This window comes from Lytechinus variegatus, chromosome 1 (genome assembly GCF_018143015.1).
Source record: "Lytechinus variegatus isolate NC3 chromosome 1, Lvar_3.0, whole genome shotgun sequence".
Taxonomy (NCBI): Eukaryota; Metazoa; Echinodermata; class Echinoidea; order Temnopleuroida; family Toxopneustidae; genus Lytechinus; species Lytechinus variegatus.
In genome coordinates, this window is record NC_054740.1 from 57,428,417 (window position 1) to 57,450,400 (window position 21,984).

General features: G+C 35.6%; 1 protein-coding gene across 2 annotated transcripts in view; it reads left to right on the forward strand.

The window, feature by feature from the left end:
- LOC121417934 (epidermal retinol dehydrogenase 2-like) overlaps positions 1-21,984 on the forward strand; it is a 39,032-nt gene that overhangs the window by 4,300 nt on the left and 12,748 nt on the right. The window contains exon 1 of one of the 2 annotated variants that reach the window (XM_041611658.1): positions 18,685-18,956. The exons of the other annotated variant lie outside the window; for it this stretch is intronic. The gene's annotated coding sequence lies outside the window, so the exon portion shown is untranslated. Of the gene's footprint in view, positions 1-18,684; positions 18,957-21,984 lie in introns of those variants that run through there. 2 annotated transcript variants of the gene reach the window in all.

Genomic DNA, 21,984 nt, shown 5'->3' on the forward strand with positions numbered 1-21,984 from the left:
TGACTGCAGACTACCCTTGCGTATGATTCACTGATGCCTTGCATGGGTGATTTACATCTACAAGCTACTCTACTATTGGGTTTGTTCAAAGATCATCTATTGTTAGTGCCACAGGGCCACAAGATAACATCTTGGGTTGTAGCAGGAGTTGGGTTCACACCTGCCTGACTGGAAATATGAACTTGGTCAGACCTCAGTATACAAGCTGGGTTTTTCATAAAGCTGCTAAATAAGTTAAGAGCGACTGTATGAAAAACTGGTAGTCCTCTCTCGTGGTAAATTCTGTACACCAAAATTTCATTGTCTTTAACGCTCAGATCTAAGAAAGCATCAGCAGTCAATTGTCAAGTGGCTCGTAAGTTACAAACACAGCTTCATGAAATCTCCTTTTTTTTTGCATTCAAACTTCCATAAAACCAAATGAAATGAGGCAGCTACCATAAATTTTTTATTCCATAAGCTTACAAAGAGTCTTTCTCATTCCTGTGGCTCACATGAAAAGCCCCTGATATACATGAGTCGGGTTTGAAGCCGCCTTCAATGCCGGCATTAGTGAGGCTGCTTGTCTTCACACCTGCAATTTGAGTGGTGATGTACACATACGTCAGAAGTTGACTGTTGCCGCCTCAGTTTGGCCAGCATCAGTCTGGCTTTAAAAAAAAGGGGGGTGATTTAAGTCAAGCCACCTCCGATGCCAGCTTCAGTCCACTTTCGGCCAATATTAATTACACTGAATATATCCCAGCAGCCAAGGGGAAGTCCTGCAAAAGCTTTGATCCTTTTATCTGTTTGGGATAATGTCACAAAATTATAGTATTGGGCATACAGAAGAATCTTTTTCTTATTAGGCAGATGTGAAATTACAGGGGTATTTTAAGAGGGGAAAAAGATATCGATCTGTCGAATAGAGAAGGTAGAATGGATGAATATAAGATCAGATAGTGAGAGTGATATTGTCCGTAGTCACTAATGGGCGTATCTAGCTTACTTTCTGTGGCACTTTGCATTCAGACACACTTGAAAACTGAATATATCTGCTTTTTTCTGATCAGGGATTTTACCCTGCAGAACTCTCACAGGTACTAAGTTTTACCCAGGATGTGAAAACAGACTTCCTGTGATATCCCTGAGAGAAAATGCCAGCTAATTAATTTCACACATGTATAATGATATATTGTTTTATTGTCCAACTTAATGGAAATTCATTTTGTTTACATGCAAACATACAAATTACAACACATAAGGAAATATACACATAATCAAGGAGAGACAAATACAAAATATTGGCGTGCACATAATACATATTACATATTCATTCTTATACATAAGTTGATTTAAGAGTCAGATCATTGTTAAAATAAGAACAAGTAGGCATATTCTGTATAATTATCATTATCATCATTTTAGAACTGTAAAATGAGTAAAAGTATTAGGTCATTTTATTTTATTTATTTATTTATTACTTGAAGCGTAATTCACATATAAAAATTTCCGTAGGTTCTCTCCAAAATTCAGATGTTTTTGCAGGGATTTTTGTATCATTTTTCCAAGATTATTGTAATTGTTGTGTGAATCAAAATTACAAGAACTTTCTCACGTTTGATGTGGGTGCTGTGGGCCATAATTTGGTTTGCTCAAGTGAGCCTATGGTTTTGAAAGCATGCATATCATATGCTACTCAGACTGCACTGCACTTGCATCAAATGAAATTAGGCTTGTTCACTCAGGTTGACCCATATGAATATCTCTGAAAGCAGATACGAGCCAATAGCGCCATCTCGAGTCCTCAACTACTAATACCTGGCCAGTTTGGTGACCCATAATGCTAGTGAGATCTAGTAATATAGACCCACTTGAATGATAACATGTTAATTATATACTCTACACATTTATACCGCAATCATTATGTTACCAAGTAGAAAAACAATTACTTTTCCTCTCAAAACATTTTAGTTTCTCTATACAAATACAATTATAGATCAATTTATTCTCTGTAGTTTTAGTAGATGTCTGAAAATGTATAAGCCTTTGTATATTTATAACACACAGGCAATGAGAGACCACACACAGTTCACTTCCCCTTTAAAGATATGGATAGTTTGATGATCAAGTGGGTCTTAAAGCACTTCATATTTGGAGGTGGAATGAGTATATACAAATTTTGTTTAGGATGTAAACCTACATGAATGTATTTTTTGTAATAAAATTTTATTTGGGGAGAATTGAAATGCAATTTTTATTTTATTTTGTAATTTGTATCGATTAATTTTGCAGAGACATTTTTTTTTGCTTGCTGTCTGAACTCCTCTAAATGTGCTTAAAAGTACCATTTAACACTCTTGGAGTACAACACCATTATTTTAAGGAATCACAATTATCACATGCATTGAACTGTTTTTATTGTCTCGCCCACCAGAGGTGAAGGGGAGACTTACATGTAGGGATCCAAATGTCGTCCGTCTGTCACAAACCTAGTGACACATAACTCCACAACCGTAAGTCGCTTTTCAACCAAACTTGAATGGTAGATGGACTTAGGGGACCTGCATGTTATGCTGCACTGGGAGGTCACATGGTAAGGTCAAAGGTAATTTCCAGATCAACGTTAAAGTTTACATGCAAGACTCTATTATGACACCTAACTCTGCAACTGTAAGTCTCTTTTCAACCAAACTTGGATGGTAGATGGACTTGGGGGACCTGCATGTTATGCTGCAGTCGGAGGTCACGGGATAAGGTCAAAGATCATTTTCAGGTTAACGTTAAAGTTTACATGCAAGACTCCCTTATGACACCTAACTTCACAACCGTAAGTCACTTTTCAACCAAACTTGGATGGTAGATGGACTTTGGGGACCTGCATGTTATGCTGCAGTTGGAGGTCACATGGTAAGGTCAAAGGTCATTTTCAGGTCAACATTAAAGTTTGCGTGCAAGGCTCTTATGACAAGTGTTATCATCCCAGTCATTTCACAATTAAGTTTCGATACAATTCTGTTGCGTGCCCTCACAAATCACAATATTTCTGGTCATTTTCACAATTAAGTGGGTGAGACACAAAATCGCTCTTGCCTTGTTCATCTTCTTGAAAGATTGATAGCCCCTATAGCCCTATCAAACATTAAATTGGTAACGCAAGAGGTTTGCTTCAAGACTTTTTCCCCCAGTGGTCTCACAAAACTTTCAAGACCACATTTGCTATAAAGTGCTTCTGACATGTTAAGACCCCAAATATATTTTTTTGAAAAAATGGCACCAAATTTTTGAATGTGCATTTTATCAACACCCCACAAAGGTTTGCTGAAACATTAGAAGTTTAAAAGACTTATTTAGATTTCTTATTTGTAGCCCATTTCTAATTCACACAAATTTATAGCATAATCAGTTCAAATAAAGTATTAAAAAATAGATTTAATGAAATACACCTGTGCAGCTGTGTAGAGATTATTTCCTACCATTGTGCACACTGCGTAGAAGGAAGACCATCTGCTTGTAGACTGTAGGTGACTATCATTTTGCATCAATTGACTATATTCTAATTAATAGCCAATCTTAATTCAACAATCAAAGATTAAATGATTATGTAGAGACCGAGATAAGATCTATCCATGTATTTACATACGTGTAATTAATCAAAGTGCCCAATAATTGGCCTCAAAATCCCCTTCTACTTGCCTTGGATATTTTTGTGCCTTTTTTTTCTCATTTGTTCAGTAGAGAAAAGGATGTCTTGCCCTAATAATCAAAAGCCTGCCAACATGTAGGCCTACACGTAAACCTGTTCAAATATTGCATTGCATAGCATGACCTTGTGTGCAATCTTATCACATTGTCTCTGTCACATCATGTAATTGTCATGCATGATTGGCTTTGCATCGCTTCCACCAGCAGTTCTTTTACAAATCCCTCAATAAAAAAGGACCTTGGGTCATCCAGAGAATAGCTTTTCATATTTTATATTTGACAGATTTTCAAGTTCAGCTGTAAGTCATTACCATACTGTGCAGCCCTCTGTGACTTTATGCCACAATCAATGAATGCTCTCAAATCATCCATTACTTGAATTCATTCATCAGAATTCTCCAGGAGGCACTATGAAATGACAATGGGCTTGATACAAGGCACCGATACCATTGAAATTTTGACCACAAAATAGATAAATGTTTGTACAGTGCACAATATCAATTACGGTACATGTATGAGTATAGAATCAAGTTCGTTTATAAGACACTTTTTGCTAATTCTTCATGATAATTTTTAAAATTTATGGTCACTCCGTCCGTCATATGTTGTGTTGGTGCGAGAACACCCTTAACACCACACTTTGGCACATTTTATATGCGCGCGCAAAAACACCCCTAGCAGCATGCACAAGTGCATTGTGCAAGTGCGTTTTTGCACCGACGTGGTGTGCCAAAATGTTTTGCTAAGGATGTTCTTGCACCAATACAGTGATGTGCAAAATTTGTTCTGTAGCACCATTAAATATATTTCATTTTCGATTACCTGAGCAAATGGCTCAAAAATAACTAGTGTAAACTTTTGTATGGGGAGCTGCTGGCATTTTGTGACATCATTGAGTGCACCTCCCCAGCCTATGTCCTTGCAGTTTCCATTGTAATGCAATGGGGCCCAGAACCAAAGAAGAATGATACAGCGTATCTCCATCATATAGCATGTATTACAAAAAATGCTATTAATGGCACTCTAAATGTGCAATATGAAAATAACCAAATCATATTAATGTAATTTTTTAATCATAAAATACCATGTATTTCATAATTGGTTTAAATTTTATGCGATATGGTACACTGAACAGCAATCATTGTGTGTAGTCTTGTTCAGCTGATAGCTGAACCTGATGATAACATGATTTGTTATCTAGATTTATCGATATTAAGTGGTCCCTTTCAGGAGTAACACTTGCCCAAGAAAGATACATGGTGTACTGTGAAACCTACTACTACACTATTCTTCTTCGCCATGGAAACCTTCAGAAGTTAAATGATTTGTTATTTAAAATTGTACCTAGTCATGCTCAATTATGGGCATAAATATGCAGGAATTTCTATTCATCAGAGGGGTAAACGAATAGGCCATCCCCAAGTCTTGAAGAGAAGAGAAAATAATGTTTGACATATGGGGCAACTTTTCACATCATACTACATGTATACCTTAATCTGAACACTGCAACAAATAGGGATTTTCTATGGCTTCTTTTTTAGCTCATCCGGCCCGAAGGGCCAAATGAGCTTATGCCGTGGCATCCATCGTCTGTCGTCCGTCCACATTTTCAAAATGCTACTTCTTCGCCATTTCAGTCCGATTTCAATTCTGTTTGCTGTATATGATAGCACTACATGTAGGTGGCGGATTCAAAACTTCTACACAGAATTTTGAAATTAAATATGCTGATTCATGCGTATTTTTCAAAATTCACAAAAAATGCTTCTTCTTTAATTGTTGACTGATTTTGATTTTTTTTCCATCTGGTAGAACTTCATGTTCGCCATACTTGTACACAAAATTTTTAAATTTTGTCTGGAAAATTATTTATGCTAATATATGTGAAATTACTTTATTCATATTTTTTAAAATTCACATAAAATGCTTTTTCTTCTTTAATTGTTGACCGATTTTGATTTTTGTCTTCCATCTGGTAGAACTTCATGAGGTTCACCATACTTGTCTTGAAGATTTACTCCCATGGCTGAATGTGAATTGATATAATTTGCAACATTTGAATACGTAAAAAAGCTGATCGTGACTACACATATTACAAACCTGGATGAAGAGGTTTTCTGGTGTATAATATAGAAAATGCAAACTGTCTTTTTTATTATTGGACCACGTTTGAATTTCATCCAGTTGTATAAAAATTAACTGCAATTATTAAACTGGCGAAAGAATTAAAGATATAAAAAAAATATGATGTTGTAGTAAGTGCCATTATCTTTTTTTGTTGGAAATGATGTAGAGTCATCAAAGGTCTGTGAGTTGTAGACTAAGCCTTCTCTGATTCATCTTCATACTTGTAAAAGCTTGGGAATAGGATCTTCACACTTGATGATTTTAAAATAAAAAGTGGTGAGGAGGTGGAACCTCATGAATGATTCTCTGAGGAGGCCGCCTTTCTATTCACCAGTTTGTCTATAGATACAAATTTGATTAATATTCTGAAACTCTTCGACAGGTATTCAAAATAGGATCATTCTAAAAAGGAGCTTATGTGAGGACACATTTATTAAGGAATGTGATTTATGAGGTGCATGCAACATTCTAGAGGATTTATGGATAGAGGATGTTTCTTATTGGAGTTCCTGGTTATGGTCGGATTTGTACTGGTATTGAGATCTACATAATTGGCCCTGAAAGTAACAAGCCAAAGTATGGATTGTATATAGGCCTATCAATGATACAGATTTGTATTCAAATCTCCAATGATTTGAATTCATATCTTTAAGCTTTATTTAAAATCAAATCAAAGTCCAGTGTTTGGTTGGTTGCTATTAGGTAGCCAATATGCATTTTCTGTTGATGTTTACTTGAGCTCCACAGTTTTTGTCTCACCTGTATAGCAGAGTGAGACTATACATGTAGGCGCCGGCGGCGTCAACACCAAATCTTAACCGAAGGTTAATTTTTTGAAATGACAGCATAACTTAGAAAGTATATGGACCTAGTTCATGAAACTTGGCCATAATCTTAATCAAGTATTTGCTGAACATCTGTCTGAATTTCAGGCCACATGGCCAAGGTCAAAGGTCATTTAGGGTCAATGAACTTTGACCATGTTGGGGGGAGACAACATCAAAATCTTAACCTAGAACGTTAAGTTTTTGAAATATCATAACCTAGAAAATATATGGACCTACATGTAGTTCATGAATTTGGACATAAGGTTAATCAAGTATTACTGAACATCCTGCCAGAGTTTCAAGCCACATGACCAAGGTCAAAGGTCATTTAGGGTCAATGAACTTTGGCCAAGTTGGGGGAATTCGTTGAATTACCATCATAACTTTGAAAGTTTATGGATCTGATTCATGAAACTTAGACATAGGAGTAATAAAAAACACTGAACATCCTGTGTGAGTTTCAGGTCTCATGATCTAGGTCAAAGGTTATTTATGGTCAATGAACTTTGGCCAAGTTGGGGGTATTTGTTGAATTACCCCATAACTCTGTAAGTGTATTGGTCTAGTTCATAAAACTTGGACATAAGAGTAATCAAGTATCACTCAACATCTCATACGATTTTCAGGTCACATGACCAAAGGCAAAGGTCATTTAAGGTCATTGAACTTTGGCCATTTGGACGTAGTTATGAGATTGCTGTCATAACTTTCAAAGTATGTAGTTTATAAAATGTGGATATAGGGGTAATCAAGTATCACAGACAAGTCTTAGATGGCATGATCATGGTCGATTGCCATTTACTGACAATGAACATAGTATTGTAGCATATGAATGGTGTTTTTGGGAATAATTATTTCATAGTAGTTTTCAAAGTCAGCACTGCTGCTGTATGCCAGAGGCGCTTCGCTTGTTTAATTCCACAAGTTCATGAATACAATATCTATTATTCAATGAGGATTCTTGATCTGAATATCGAAGTTACTCACAGGCCTACAGTGCTTATCGATTAGGCCTTGCTACATTTCAATGTGGTGTTAATGTATTCATTAAAGGTGGAAGAATAATGATTTTGTTTCCAGGGATACTTTTTTAACCTTCCCATCCATTATGCCAGCGTTCACTTTGGACGCTATAGATTAGACTTTCAGCGACTCACTATGAAAAAGGGGAGAAAAAAGAAATCGGGGCCCTCTGTATATTTCAAGTCCCCTGCTGCACTGAATAACTGATTAATTTGAAAATTAATGTTGAAAATAACATGGTTTCCTTTTTAAGGAAGCGCCGTGGTGTAGCGTTTCTGACACTCGCCTTGTTATCACAGGGTCGTGTGTTCGAATCCCACAGTGGCGTAGCGTCCTTTGGCAAGGCATCAATCCACAATTTGCCACTCTCCTCCCAGGTGTTAAATGGGTACCCGGTAGGATGCGAAAGCCTATGTAGTATGCCTAGCAATTGATTCTTCAAACTCTTGTTGGAATGCTCCCCAGGGAGTGGAGAAGGTGCATACATTGTATGTGGGCATGCAAGGATCCGATGACAGGGTGATAATATCTGTAAAGCGCTTAGAGATGTCCTTCCGATGTGTTAAGCGCTATATAGTAGACCGGCCAAACCTCAAAAAGTGCTCTAGATAAGAATTCGACGGCAAAATTTGTTAATGCTTGGCATCCCAGCTAATAGTCTTGCAAAAATACCCAGGAATAGCGTACGGCCGGATGCCAAGCGCAATTTTGCGTGAAAATATCATTTTTAGCGTAAAATCTGAAAGACTGTCGAAAATCACGCATTTTGATATTTTGACGGATTATCATCATATTTTTGATTATCTTTGATATGAAACTATTTTTATTCAGAGTTTCAAATTATAAGTCTACTAAATATGCATTTCAAATTTGAATATTACACACACTCATATGGCACAGGGAAACATAAAACCGCGATTTCCTCGAAATAAAAGTTTGTGAAAACTATCAATAGTTTGAAGTTTTTTTACGTAACATAAATTCTTCGATTTAAATGCGTTTATCCATCGAATGTATAGTAAATGTTCTAGTGCCACAAATATTAAAAGAATTTTCAAGTAAGATGGTAGATATCTCATTTTATGTTATCCGATAGGAGACAATGTGCATTTTACCAGGTGCGCATTTTGAAAGAAAAATTGAAAATACCGTACATTATGTACATAATTACATGTATAAGTACATACTAAAGCGAGTTTTTATTTACATGTATAAGTCCATAATAAAGCGAGTTTTTAATTGGATAGCACAATTTGTCAATTCCTTGCATCCCAGCTAAAAGTCTTGCGGAAATACTGAGGAATAGCGTACGGGCGGATGCCAAGTGCACTTTTGCGTGAAAGTATCATTTTTAGCGTAAAATCTGAAAGACTGTCGAAAATCACGCATTTTGATATTTTGACGGATTATCATCATATTTTTGACTATCTTTGATATGGAATTGTTTTTATTTAGAGTTTCAAATTATAAGTCTACTAAATATGGATTTCAATTTGGAATATTGCACACACATATATGGCAATATGACACAAAAAATCGTGATTTACTCGAAATAAAAGTTTGTGAACACTATCAATAGCTCTTAGTTGTTTACAACTCAAATTCTTCGATTTAAATTGGTTCATCTATTGAATATCGATCGTTTCTAATGTCACAAATATAAAAATAATTTTTAAGTAAGGTGGAAGAGATAATTTCCGAAATGGGACATGCAAAATTTATCCGGGAGGGGGGGGGATTTGAGTGTAAATTTGAAGATACTGTAAATTATAAACATAATTACATGAATAAGTACTTAAAAACGAATTACAAAATTTCTGGCCGCAACTGCCTCTGCCCCTCCCTCCCCCGCTGTCTAAGGTCATGTATAGTGTCCGAAAGGATTACATGGAGCTGAAAGTATCCCGCTTTTGCGCTAACGGTTTTGTTTAGTAAGATATTCATCTTTTTCCACATTGAAAACATGTTCAAAATCATTCAATTCGAAATTTTCAGTTCACGCTTCGCGCTCGCATCAAATGCTATAATTTAATACTGATCACTGTTCATGAATTGACGATTTTTATTTTACCTCATTTGCTAAGAAAGCGTGAATGCTTCTAAGCTAGCAACTAGAGGAGCGATAGCTTAAGGTACTCTCCGAGGGATCTATAATGAGGATTAAAATGCCTTACTACCATTACTAGTATAAGGCATTTAAATGCTTTACTTGGCACTAGCGCACTAAGTGGGAATCGAACCCAGGCCACCGGAATTCGAAACCCCCTCACTACCGATTGAGCTATCGCGCCTTAGAATGTTTCGTTTCTAATAAAAAAAAACGACTCGGCTTGTACTGGATTCTTTTTAAACAGATTATAATATTGTTTATTTCAAAACTTTATCAAAATGTCCAGTTCACGAATTGGAATATAAATATCAGATTGCGTTTCGCGCTCACATCAAAAGCCTATAGATTTTTTTTAAATGTATTAAATGCTCCGTTTTAATGTCAGAATAAAAAAAAATAACATTTCAATTAAATATGAATCATGTTCATGATTACACTTACGAATTGTGTAACTTTCTAACTTTCAGCTATTAATTTCATGGCATGTTAAAAAAATGCTCGCATTATTCAAATAGGACTTGTCAGATACTTAATTGTGCTTGTGAGAATCTATTTTGGTACCCCCTGCAAAATACCAAGCCCCGCCCCCGTACTTCTCTGTTGATAAAATCCTAGCTACGCTGCTGGTGAGTGCAGCTGACTGACCAATCGTTTTAAACAAGGGAAGAATTTGTGTTTATTAAGAAAAAAAATGTTTGAAATTACAATAATTACATTCAATTGAGGCAGTAATGAATAAATAAATATATATTGATGTATAAATAACAGATAAAAATTAATGAATAAGTAAATGACCCCCTCCCCAACAAGCTTTCGATTATTTTGCTTCAATTGTTTATGCCTTTTCTTGATTTTTTTTTGTTTGGGGGAGGGGGGCAAGTTTCTCCCATCACCTCCATGCATCCTCTATCAAAAGGCTTATGTCAGTCCGTAGCTCATTTCCCCAATTTTAGAATGTAGAAGGCATTATTTCATGCAACTGAGGTCTCTTTAATCAGTTAAATGAACAATTCATAAGAACAGAAATCAAAATAGATCGGCCAATAACCATTTGCATGAGCTAAGAGTTTTCATTTGTGGGGAATGATGTTTGAAATACGAAAAGAGTAGTTTCTTAAAGGTCAAGTCTACCCCAGGAAAATGCTGACTTGAATAAATAGAGAAAAATCAAACTAGCATAGTGCTGAAAATTTCATCAAAATCGGATGTATAATATAAGAAAGTTACGACATTTTAAAGTTTTGCTTATATTTTTAACAAAACAGTGATATGCACAACTAGGTGAGTCAGTCGATGATGTCCATCACTCACTATTTCTTTTGTTTTTGTATTGTTTGAATTATACAATATTTCATTTTTTTTATCTATATGGCAATTAGGACCAACCTGACTGAACCATATATTATAAAACTATGCTAATTCCACAAGCTCAGGGAGGAATTAATCGTTGTATCACTTGACAATGAGGAGAAACTTAGAATGATTCATATATCAAAATACAAAAAATAGTGAGTGGATGACGTCATAGTCCCCTCATTTGCTTACCAGCCAGGATGTGTATATATCTGTTTTGTGAAATTAAGCAAAACTTAAAAATGTCATAACTTTCTTATTTTACATCCGATTTTGATGAAATTGTCAGTGTAATGCTTATTGGATTTTTTTTTCTCTTTTCAATCAAATCAATTTATGTTGGGGTGGATTTGTCCTTTAAAGTTCACATTTCAATTCTTAAAATCATTTCATCACAGTGTATTGCCATTTTGGGAAATGCCATCGCAAGACCATTATGACAAACAAATCTAAAGGCTAATGACCAGCGTCCAGCGCATATATTGTATGGTCGTACAACTGCATTTCCCAATGTCAAGGGCTGCAGGGTCGGGCTGTCCGGCCCCCGTCTTAGACTACGATGTATAACAACATGGACCTGATAATAGCAAATGCAAAAACTTTGATGAAGTAAAATTAATTGAATGAAAATTATAATTTGCAATGCAAAAGACCAAATAACATTTATTATTCATATTTTAACATAATAATTATAGCAGCAGGACATTGGAAACAACTGAAATTAATAATTATTCACAAAAACGCCATCCATAGCTCATCGAACCTAAATAACGTATGACCTTGATCATGTGAACTGAAATTTGTGCAAAATAATCGATGATACTTTAATACCCTTATGTTCAAGTGTAATCTTTAACTGGATCAATAAAAATAATAAGTTATGATGACATTAAAAAAAATACCCCCATATGGCCTAAGTTCAGTGATGTCATTAATTTTTTTTCTATACGTTCAAAGTTATAATGAAATTTTGAAAAATGTAACTTTGCTTAAGATTTCAAGGTTGATATGACGCTGTTATATCAAAACTACCGTCACCTCCACCGGAGAAGTGGCTCCTTTAGTCCTGCTCTGCTAGCATCCCGGCGAGACAAAAAATAGGTACTGCCGTGCAACGGCCATTTTTTAATATACTTTGATAATCAAATAACTGAAGTAAAATGTAGATTGACAGAGTGGTTTAAAAATGCTAATTCTATCGCTTTATTCATACATGTATGTTTTCTATGATTTTGGATATAGATATTTCTGTAAAATTAATGCTACCATGGTAACGGCAAATTAAATATCAGACCTATTTCTGAATATCGCCACAGGTAGTTTTAAGTTCAGCACCAATTCATTCGCGGAAATAGCAAGAAGATCAAACTCTACAAAAGCAAACATAATCCTATATAATATCATGACGAGTATCGCACTGATATAAGCTATGTGCAATATCGATATAATATTGTGCGCTGTTTATTTTTATCAGAAATGTGCATCTGATAAAATAATGTGCATTGTTGTATTTCGCATATATAACATGAACTGATATATATCTTGCATCTTATTTCAATATTTGTTTTCACTATATGTGTCATGACAACAATTATTAGGTATTTATTCGGTTAGCACTAATTCTTGACGAAATTGAGATGCGGAACACAAACATTATACCATTAATAGTTTTTACAAACCTTTATTTTGAGTAAATCACGATTTTATATTTCATATTGCCATATATGTGTGTGTAATATTCAAATTTGAAATGCATATTTAGTAGACTTATAATTTGAAACTCTGAATAAAAACAATTTCATATCAAAGATAATCAAAAATATGATGATAATCCGTCAAAATATCAAAATGCGTGATTTTCGACAGTCTTTCAGATTTTACGCTAAAAATGATACTTTCACGCAAAAGTGCACTTGGCATCCGCCCGTACGCTATTCCTCAGTATTTCCGCAAGACTTTTAGCTGGGATGCAAGAAATTGACAAATTGTGCTATCCAATTAAAAACTCGCTTTATTATGGACTTATACATTTAAATAAAAACTCGCTTTGGTATGTACTTATACATGTAATTATGTACATAATGTACGGTATTTTCAATTTTTCTTTCAAAATGCGCACCTGGTAAACTGCACATTGTCTCCTTTCGGATAAAATAAAATGAGATATCTTCCATCTTACTTGAAAATTCTTTTAATATTTGTGGAACTAGAACATTTACTATACATTCGATGGATAAACGCATTTAAATCGAAGAATTTATGTTGCGTAAAAAAACTTCAAACTATTGATAGTTTTCACAAACTTTTATTTCGAGGAAATCGCGGTTTTATGTTTCCCTGTGCCATATGTGTGTGTGTAATATTCAAATTTGAAATGCATATTTAGTAGACTTATAATTTGAAACTCTGAATAAAAATAGTTTCATATCAAAGATAATCCGTCAAAATATCAAAATGCGTGATTTTCGACAGTCTTTCAGATTTTACGCTAAAAATGACATTTTCACGCAAAATTGCGCTTGGCATCCGGCCATACGCTATTCCTGGGTATTTTTGCAAGACTTTTAGCTGGGATGCCAAGCATTAGCAAGCATTAACAAATTTTGCCGTCCAAAGTATAAAAAATCGTTTTGGCCGGTCTACTAATATATTATATGCGGATTATAATTATTATTTTAGAATACACAACTATGTAGGCGTACGTGTAGGAGAATTGGGTGAAGAATGCTTTTTAAATTAAAACAATTGCATTGAAATTAGTGTTGGGTATGGAAAGGGAGAAACACACCAACACTTTTTTTTAAGTATTTGATGTAGGGAACGTAGAAACGCATTCACATGTGATCACATCACATCTGAATGAACAATCATCATCATCATCCTCTCTGCATTAATCCGGCACACAAGGAGTCAAAAGCCTCTGCCAGATAACAACATTTTTCTTTCCCATATATGTCTGCCTGTTCTTTCTGGTCTATTAAAAGATGGCTAGATGTGAATGGCCTCGCGGAGGAAATTACAACCATTATGAGATCACCCTGTTTGCGGTCGATGTTCCCTATCAGTTTTCATCTTTCAGGAACATGAGATCACGTTCAACTTAAGTTCAACCAAGTGCCTATTAATATGATTGATGTGTCCCCTAATCATGATTTCTCTACCTTCTATTACCCCTCTGGTAAGCGTGAATGAGAGGCTGCTTCAGGAGAGATATTACGTTGTGGTAAACGTATGTGCCAAAGGCCTCCCCTCATGTTTGTTCTCAATTGTCTTTAGAATCCTATTAGTACAAATATGCATTCCTCAATTTCCCAGGCACCTAATCATAATGAACTGGGCCTACTTTATCTCTGAGGTACTCTTAGGCATTGCCTGTGCATATTGGTGAACCTTTACTTTCTTAATTCCTAAACCATCTTTTGTTGTTTTGTTCCAGATCCCTTTTTAACCTCGCACTAGGACCGTGTGCCATCACATGGAATCATAATTATTCAATATTTTCTTCTGTGTGTGTATACAGTGCGTTCCACAAAAAACGAAACCAAGATTTATCATAACTTAATCACAAATGCAATTTAGACAAATGACCTACCATTGTAAAGCTTACATGTAGAATCTCCTCTGTCATATAAAAAATTACTTTATTTCTCATTCACGCATGAGTGAGCGAAAAAAAATTAAGAGGGGATACCAAAAAGTCACTTGGCAGGCTGTACGTTGGTTTCAAAAAGAAATCCACATTTTAAAAAGTCTAATATTTGCTCTTTAATTTGATACCTCAATTACAGAAAATGGTCAAGAAATAACTAAGTTCTGGTTATTTGAAAAAAGGCTTGAATTTCAATTTCATAAAATGAAGAAGTTTAACAGGCTAGCATCCAGACTCACTCGAAACTCTGTTTTGTTGACGATCAGCTATGCATTATTCTGTTGTTAACCGCGCTATAGCTTCTGTGGGAAAATGGTTAAACATGTTTATTTAATGAAATTATGGAAATACAAGCATTGTTTCGAGGTAACAGAACTTTCTTACTTCTTGACCATTTTCTGTGATATTGATCTTTTTAGGCATGTGATTTTTTTTTTAAATTAAGATAATTCATTGAAATTCATTTATTTGAATATAAACTTAAAACATTTCTTCTACAAAAACCTAAACTAAGTTACCTCAATTACATTTTTTTCTAGTCTTTCTCTGCAAAACTCAAACTTTTATTGAGAACATTGGGATTATGTTATAAGTTTTTAACTTTTTAAATGATCCCCCACATTTACATACTGTTTCTCTTCTTGTCTGATTAAGTATTGTTCAGATTTTGGTTTATTGTTTTGGGTAGTGTATGTTTTCTTTATGCATCGGAATATTCATATGTATATATTGTACTGTATTCTGTAATACCATCTTTACACTGTACTGATCTTTTTATGAAGTGTGGAAATAAATGAATCATTCAACCAAGATACCCCCCACCAAATGAGTTTTTGGTATCCTTTCTTCAAATTCTTTCTGCTCACTTATGCGTGATTGAAGAAAAATCAAAGTAATATCAGATGAAAGAGGAGAATTTAAGCTTTACATTGGTAGGTCAGTTGTGTATTGCTTTTATGATTAAGTTATGATAAATCATCGCCAAATCTTGGTTTCGTTTTTTGTGGGATGCACTGTATAATATGCCTCGCTTGTCCTGCTTGTAACAAAACAAATTGCAGAAATAGATATTTAGCTACCGTTACATTAATCCATCTTTTTTAATTATTGGTGGTCATAATTTGAATGAATATTATTTCATATGACAAGGCTCCACATTAACTTTTTTTGGTGGTGGCCCGTTCGGGCCACCAAAACCTTCAAATAATTTTTTTTGGTGGCCCATTAGTAAAGTTTGGTGGCCCGAAAAATATAAAGAAAAACATTAATTAAAAATAAATAAAACAAATTGAATTCTGCAGTCACTAACACGTACCACTATTCTTTGTACATCTTGTATGTAAATCATGCTTGCTGTTATTTCACTTTGCTTATTTTGTGGTAATATATATAAATTGTTCTATCATTGTAAATATGAAATGATTGAAAGAGAATAAAAGAATTTTATTGTTCCCAGGTTTTGTGGACTTTTCTTCTCCGTATCGGCACACACTCATAATGGTAAAGTAAATAAATAGTGCATATAGCAAACTCAGATAGATACAATGATTTTTCCTTTCTTCCTTTTTGATCATAAAACCTAGATTATGCAGGCCCCAAATCCAGTTATTTTCTCTTTTCCAGCATATTATAGCAGGAGAAAATCACAGAAAAATATGCTGCAGAATTAGAACAATGTGTAAAAGGGGGAAATAAACAAAAATCATCTTTAGAATAGCATACTGAAAAAAGAAATAAAAAATGGAAAAAATGAACAAGTGAAATAAAACAAAAGAAAAAATGAAGAAAGAAAAAACAAAGAACAGGAAAAAAAATTGAGAAAAAAAAGAAAATGTAAGAAAAATGAATAAGACAAAATTATCAAAAAATGGGGAAAATTATTATTATTCAGTAGAAACATGTTCTTTAATCAGGCATATTGGGAAGGGGTATAAATGGTTTAATCACTGTAAAAAAAATGAAAGAAAAAAAATGAGAAAATGGCAAAAATTATCTGGGAAAAAACAGTGAGAAAATTCCTTCCCTATATTTGACAAAATGATGGAAAAATTTACATTTCATATCAATGAAATGCCTTCCCAAAGTATTTACTTCCTGAAGAGTGGTTTAAGAAGTCATTTGTAAACAAGAAAGAAAGAAGCTGCCTATCTATTTTTGGCTAGAATAGACACAGCTCCGAAATAAACCAAATATCAACATACATACAAATGCACATATGGGACTGTGATGTACTCACCTATGTGTTTATGTGTATTAATGCATTTGGAAATCGGTCTTTTTGAGTCAAAAGAGAGGTCATAATTCCTCCTTTTAATGCTTGCAGATAATCAGGTTTCAGTAATATGGACTGTAGAAGGGCATATCATTGGTGTAAAATGTGACTTTGACGTAGATTTTCAAAGTTCTGGGGAAGATTTCTTAGCAGTATCATTTCGTATCGCAGCTCCCTGAGTCTGAATAATCTGCTCGCGCACAGCTAACTGCAGTGGTTTCATGCATGCAAAGCTCAGCCAGACAGCCGGCGCGGCACGGCCGGCTGAATAATAGTTACTGTATGCTAGCGGTAGGCCTACGTACTGTCATGACTGTGCAATCTTTGTGTGTGTGTATTTGTGTGTAGATTAACAAAAAAGGCGCATGACGAATTGGCTTGCAATTTGAACTGTAGAAAGTTGATAAATACATGCAAAATCGGGAGAAAAATTGCGCTACTTTGAAAATTATTGGTTGCCCGATTCGGGCCACCAAAACTTAACATTTTTTTAATAATGGTTGCCCGAGATGAATTTTTGGTGGCCCCGGGCCACCGGGCCACCGCTAATGTCGAGCCTTGCATATGATTTAGTACAAAAGAATAAGTGAGGAATGACATTATCAGCTTGCTCATTACATTAATCATGGATCCTACTAGAAGGATCCATGCATTAATGAAGACATGAATAGTAACTATTAATTTCACCAAAATAAAGGAAAGCTTCAAAAGTTAAACTTTCTTATACCTATTCCAATATTTTGATGAAATTGTTTGTGTTTTGTTTTGTCTTGTAATACACCAACTGTTCAAGTCATATTGTTTTCAGCCTGAAATAGCAGAGCTCTGCATATTCTTTAAGATAAACTTTTTGAAAGCATACATGTACATTTGCAAAAATGAATTATTTGATCAAACATATTGTGATTAAATCTAGTTTCTTTCTCAGAGGAAGTACTGTACATGTTGTCTCCACATCTCTTAAGATTTGTGCATGTTTTTTATTTTTCTTTATTTTCCCAACTTTGACCACTTGAATATTGTGTTATCACCTAAGTAGTCTAATGATAGCCCTTTATCAGCAAGGAGCTCAAATATTTCCTCTTTCTCTCAGTACCATGAACTTTGTAGGCCTATCCTTTTTTCGATCATGTACACCCATGACCAACCCATCCAAATATTGTTATAGCCATTATCATGGACTTTGAGTTTGTTGTCCAGTATTATTTATACCTTGGTCACATTTGCTCTACGGCGGCCGTACGGCGAGTCGAAAACGGCCGTTTTAACGTTTTTTGTACCAGCTACATATAGGTGGTTTGAATAAAAATGAATAAAACGACTGTTTTCGACTCGGCGTACGGCCGCCGTAGAACAAATGTGACCAAGGTATTAGGCAAAACCACAACAGTGTGAATGAAACCCCAGTTGAAATATCTCATAGAAACAACTCGAAATGTTTCACTTGATTATTGCCACTCGGTGTTTACCTGCTTGTCACATCCAATATAGCCTTTTGACAAGGCCTTGCAACTTGGCTCCATTCCTCATCTAGCACGATGGCTGAGACGAGAATAACGGGTCGATACCCAGGCAAGAACGAGGGGTAACGTCGCAAGGCCCTTTTTATTCTGGTGAAGACGTGAATATATGAATTATTCATGAGCATGCCGATGCGCCAACCCGCACCGTCGGTATCTATGATGTCATGGGACCGAGTTCGTTCGCTTCTGCGGCACAGGGTCATTAAGGGTTCACTGATGCGAGCAATATGCTCGCTGATTGGCCACTATCTCTCTGGTAGCGATTCGGATTTGGAAACAACAGTTAATATAAGAAATCCAAGTCAGTTTCCTAAGGACCCTGTGACTGAACTCGAGATCCTCACATTCACTTGGCTTTTTTGCAAATAGTCTTTTCTCCAGTCAGTAGGTAAGTGATAGAGACACAGGGCCTAGTTGAAAGGCTACATCCAATATGGCCTTATTATCTTAGTTTGTCTACTAACCACTTGGACTTGGTACATTGCCATTTAACCCATTTACCATTTTGCTTGGTTTCAGATAATTGTATTTATTTCTATGTGTATTATGATGTATTATATTCCAAATGCTAATGAATCTTGCCACAGGATTGGTCAAAAGTTTAACTATGTGATAAAACACACTAGTTTCCCCCATCAATGATCACATGTGACAATGGTACATTCATGTTTAGCTGATCATTTCAGCCCGCAGACTCATGAAACATTGCTACGTATGAATAATTTTGAGTATGCACGTGTGCACTTCAGGTCCTACAAGGTCATTGCCATTTGATTTTTGTCCATTTTTCCCACGCACTGACATTTGCACATGATACAAATGCATGTGTACATGCATACATGCGAGCAGGAAAAACTTTACACACAATAAAAGTGCATTGTCTTTGGATGATGTTTCGGTCTTCTTAAGTATAGGCCTATGAAATAGTTTTTGTCTTTTATATCCTCGGCAACCTGGATGTACATGTACTCGGTCTCATTTCTCAGCTTCGCTTCAGAAAGATACAACTGTAGCTAAACATCCAGCTTGCCTCAAAATTAACGGTGTAATTATTACCTCAAACAATGGTAATTGTTTGCTGTAAAAATGGTCTATTCAAAGAAAAGGAAACCTAGAATCTGTTGTATTTCTGAATTTGATATTGACTGTTTAAAAAAAGTTCACAGATATTCCTGCAGATGGTTGGCACATTATCCGCCCTAGCTGGTCAATGCCAATGACCAATGTGGGCGATGGTATACAAGGACACAGGAATTCTATTCTATACTCGTCCTTGATCTTGACTTGCCTATATTGCGTCCTATTTATGAACGCACTATTCTGAAATCAACTGCTTTACATGTAAATAGCATTAAATATTTGAGTAGTAGATTTTATTTTGTGTTGTGGGGGAGGGGGGGCTGCAGTATATTTTTGTGTATTACTGTTGCAAAAGGCTGGGGGAGGGGCTCTTGGGATGCCAAAATGGGGAAAATTGTGAGTATACTATACCATTTTTTTTATAGATCTTCAAGTCAAGATAGATTTTGGGTTTCTTTGATTTTACTGATAGAATACTTTAAACATTGAAAATCCACCCCCACCCCCCATAAAAGATAGATTGAATTTAACATTAGTGAGGCATTAGCAAGCTGGGCGGTCATACGGTTATTACATGTACGTCTGCATGTTAAAATTAACTTTTAAAGTCAATACTCTAGACTGTTTCAAAATTTTACCTTCCATTAATTTGAATAATCAGTGAATAAGAATAGGAAAAACATTCTATTTTCCTCTTCTAGAAAAGTCAAATCAGGTTCTGTGATCCAAAAATTTTTTCACCGTACATGTATATAGCAAATTCATTTCCCAGTATTAAAGGATAGCAAAATTTTGATGAGCTACCCAGCCAGCCGTTGTGAGGATTGATCATTAATCTTTATAAATTGCTTTAAAATTATTTACAGAATACAAGGTCTGCCATTGCAAGGACCAATCATTTCTGTTGACAAACATTAGCCTGTATTTCCACTTTTTAATATACTTTTATATGACACCTAGATAGATCCTTGTCATTTTATTTGGTTGTTTGATATCAATCATTTAGCCCAATTTGATTTTAGATACATTCATCGTGCAATTTTGGACCCATACGGTTTTGTTCATTGCACTCGTGCATTGAGACCCAGGCATCACAAGTGAAAACACTCATTTTTGCAGTACATGTGTAATGCGACAATCAACAGACGGAACACAGCATGAGCATATTTTGCATCAAAATTGATAAAATTTCAAATGATAAGGATCTATTTTTAGGTGTTATATAAACCAAATAATGACTGTTTTTAATTTGTGCAATGGACAGGATACTTCATTTGAGGTAAGAGGATCCATTGCACTAAAAAAAAAAATCATGATTTGTATGTTTATTGATTTTACAGTCAGAGACTATTTAGTAGGTCTTTTTAAACTCTAACTCTCAGGGACCTCAAAATGGTGGTACAAGAACCAGAAGTTGAAACGGAGTGATATCGTTTCAAATATGGGCTCAGAATTTAAAATATATTGAATAACTCATCCAAATATGCAATAGATTGAACAGAGTCTTAACTCAAGCTTTGATGGGTTGTATAATGAACTTCATACGCAATTTGTGTATAAAGTACATGTATCTTTTGGCAGTTGGCCTGAAACTTATTGACCCCTGTTACATCTGAGAGATTTCCTACCTCGGGCCGGCCCGGGGCCTACCTCGGGTCGGAAAGAAATCAGATGTAAACATCCCAAACCTACCTCGGGCCACCTTTTAGCGAACCTACCCGAGACCACATCCAGAGGTAGTCTCGGGTAGGTATCGGGCCGGCCCCGGTCAACCGATTGGTAGATGTAAACGCACACAAGCTTTCGAACCTATCTCGGTCCGTTCGCCAGCTGTCAAATTCACTGATCTCTCCCTTAGGGGAGAGATCAGTGGTCAAATTACGTCATATAGTGCGTGCTATCCCCTCCCCAGCCCCGTCGTTCTTCGAATGTTTTTGCGGCATGCGACATGTGAATTGTGATTGATAAAGTCTTTGATTTGAGTGAAAAGAAGCATTTTAAACGTACCCTTTTCAAGTCGATCATATCTTCCACAACTGCTGGGATCATCAGCATTCTTTCAGAATCTCGGGTAACTTCAATTAGCGCGCGCGAATTATTCGGAGATAGATCGAGAGCGCCTTTTAAATGTGTCAGCAATCGGATGCCGCTCGAAACAGTACAGATAGGGTGATAGGGGAGGGAATGAACACTGTGATGTAAACAGACCACATTTCGGACTCGGTCCGTTCGCGAAGTTAAAAAACCACCAATAATCCAGTCAAGGTTGCAAGTGGACTCGGTCGGGTCTCGGGTAGGAAACTTTCAGATGTAACAGGGGTCTTATTGACCTGAAA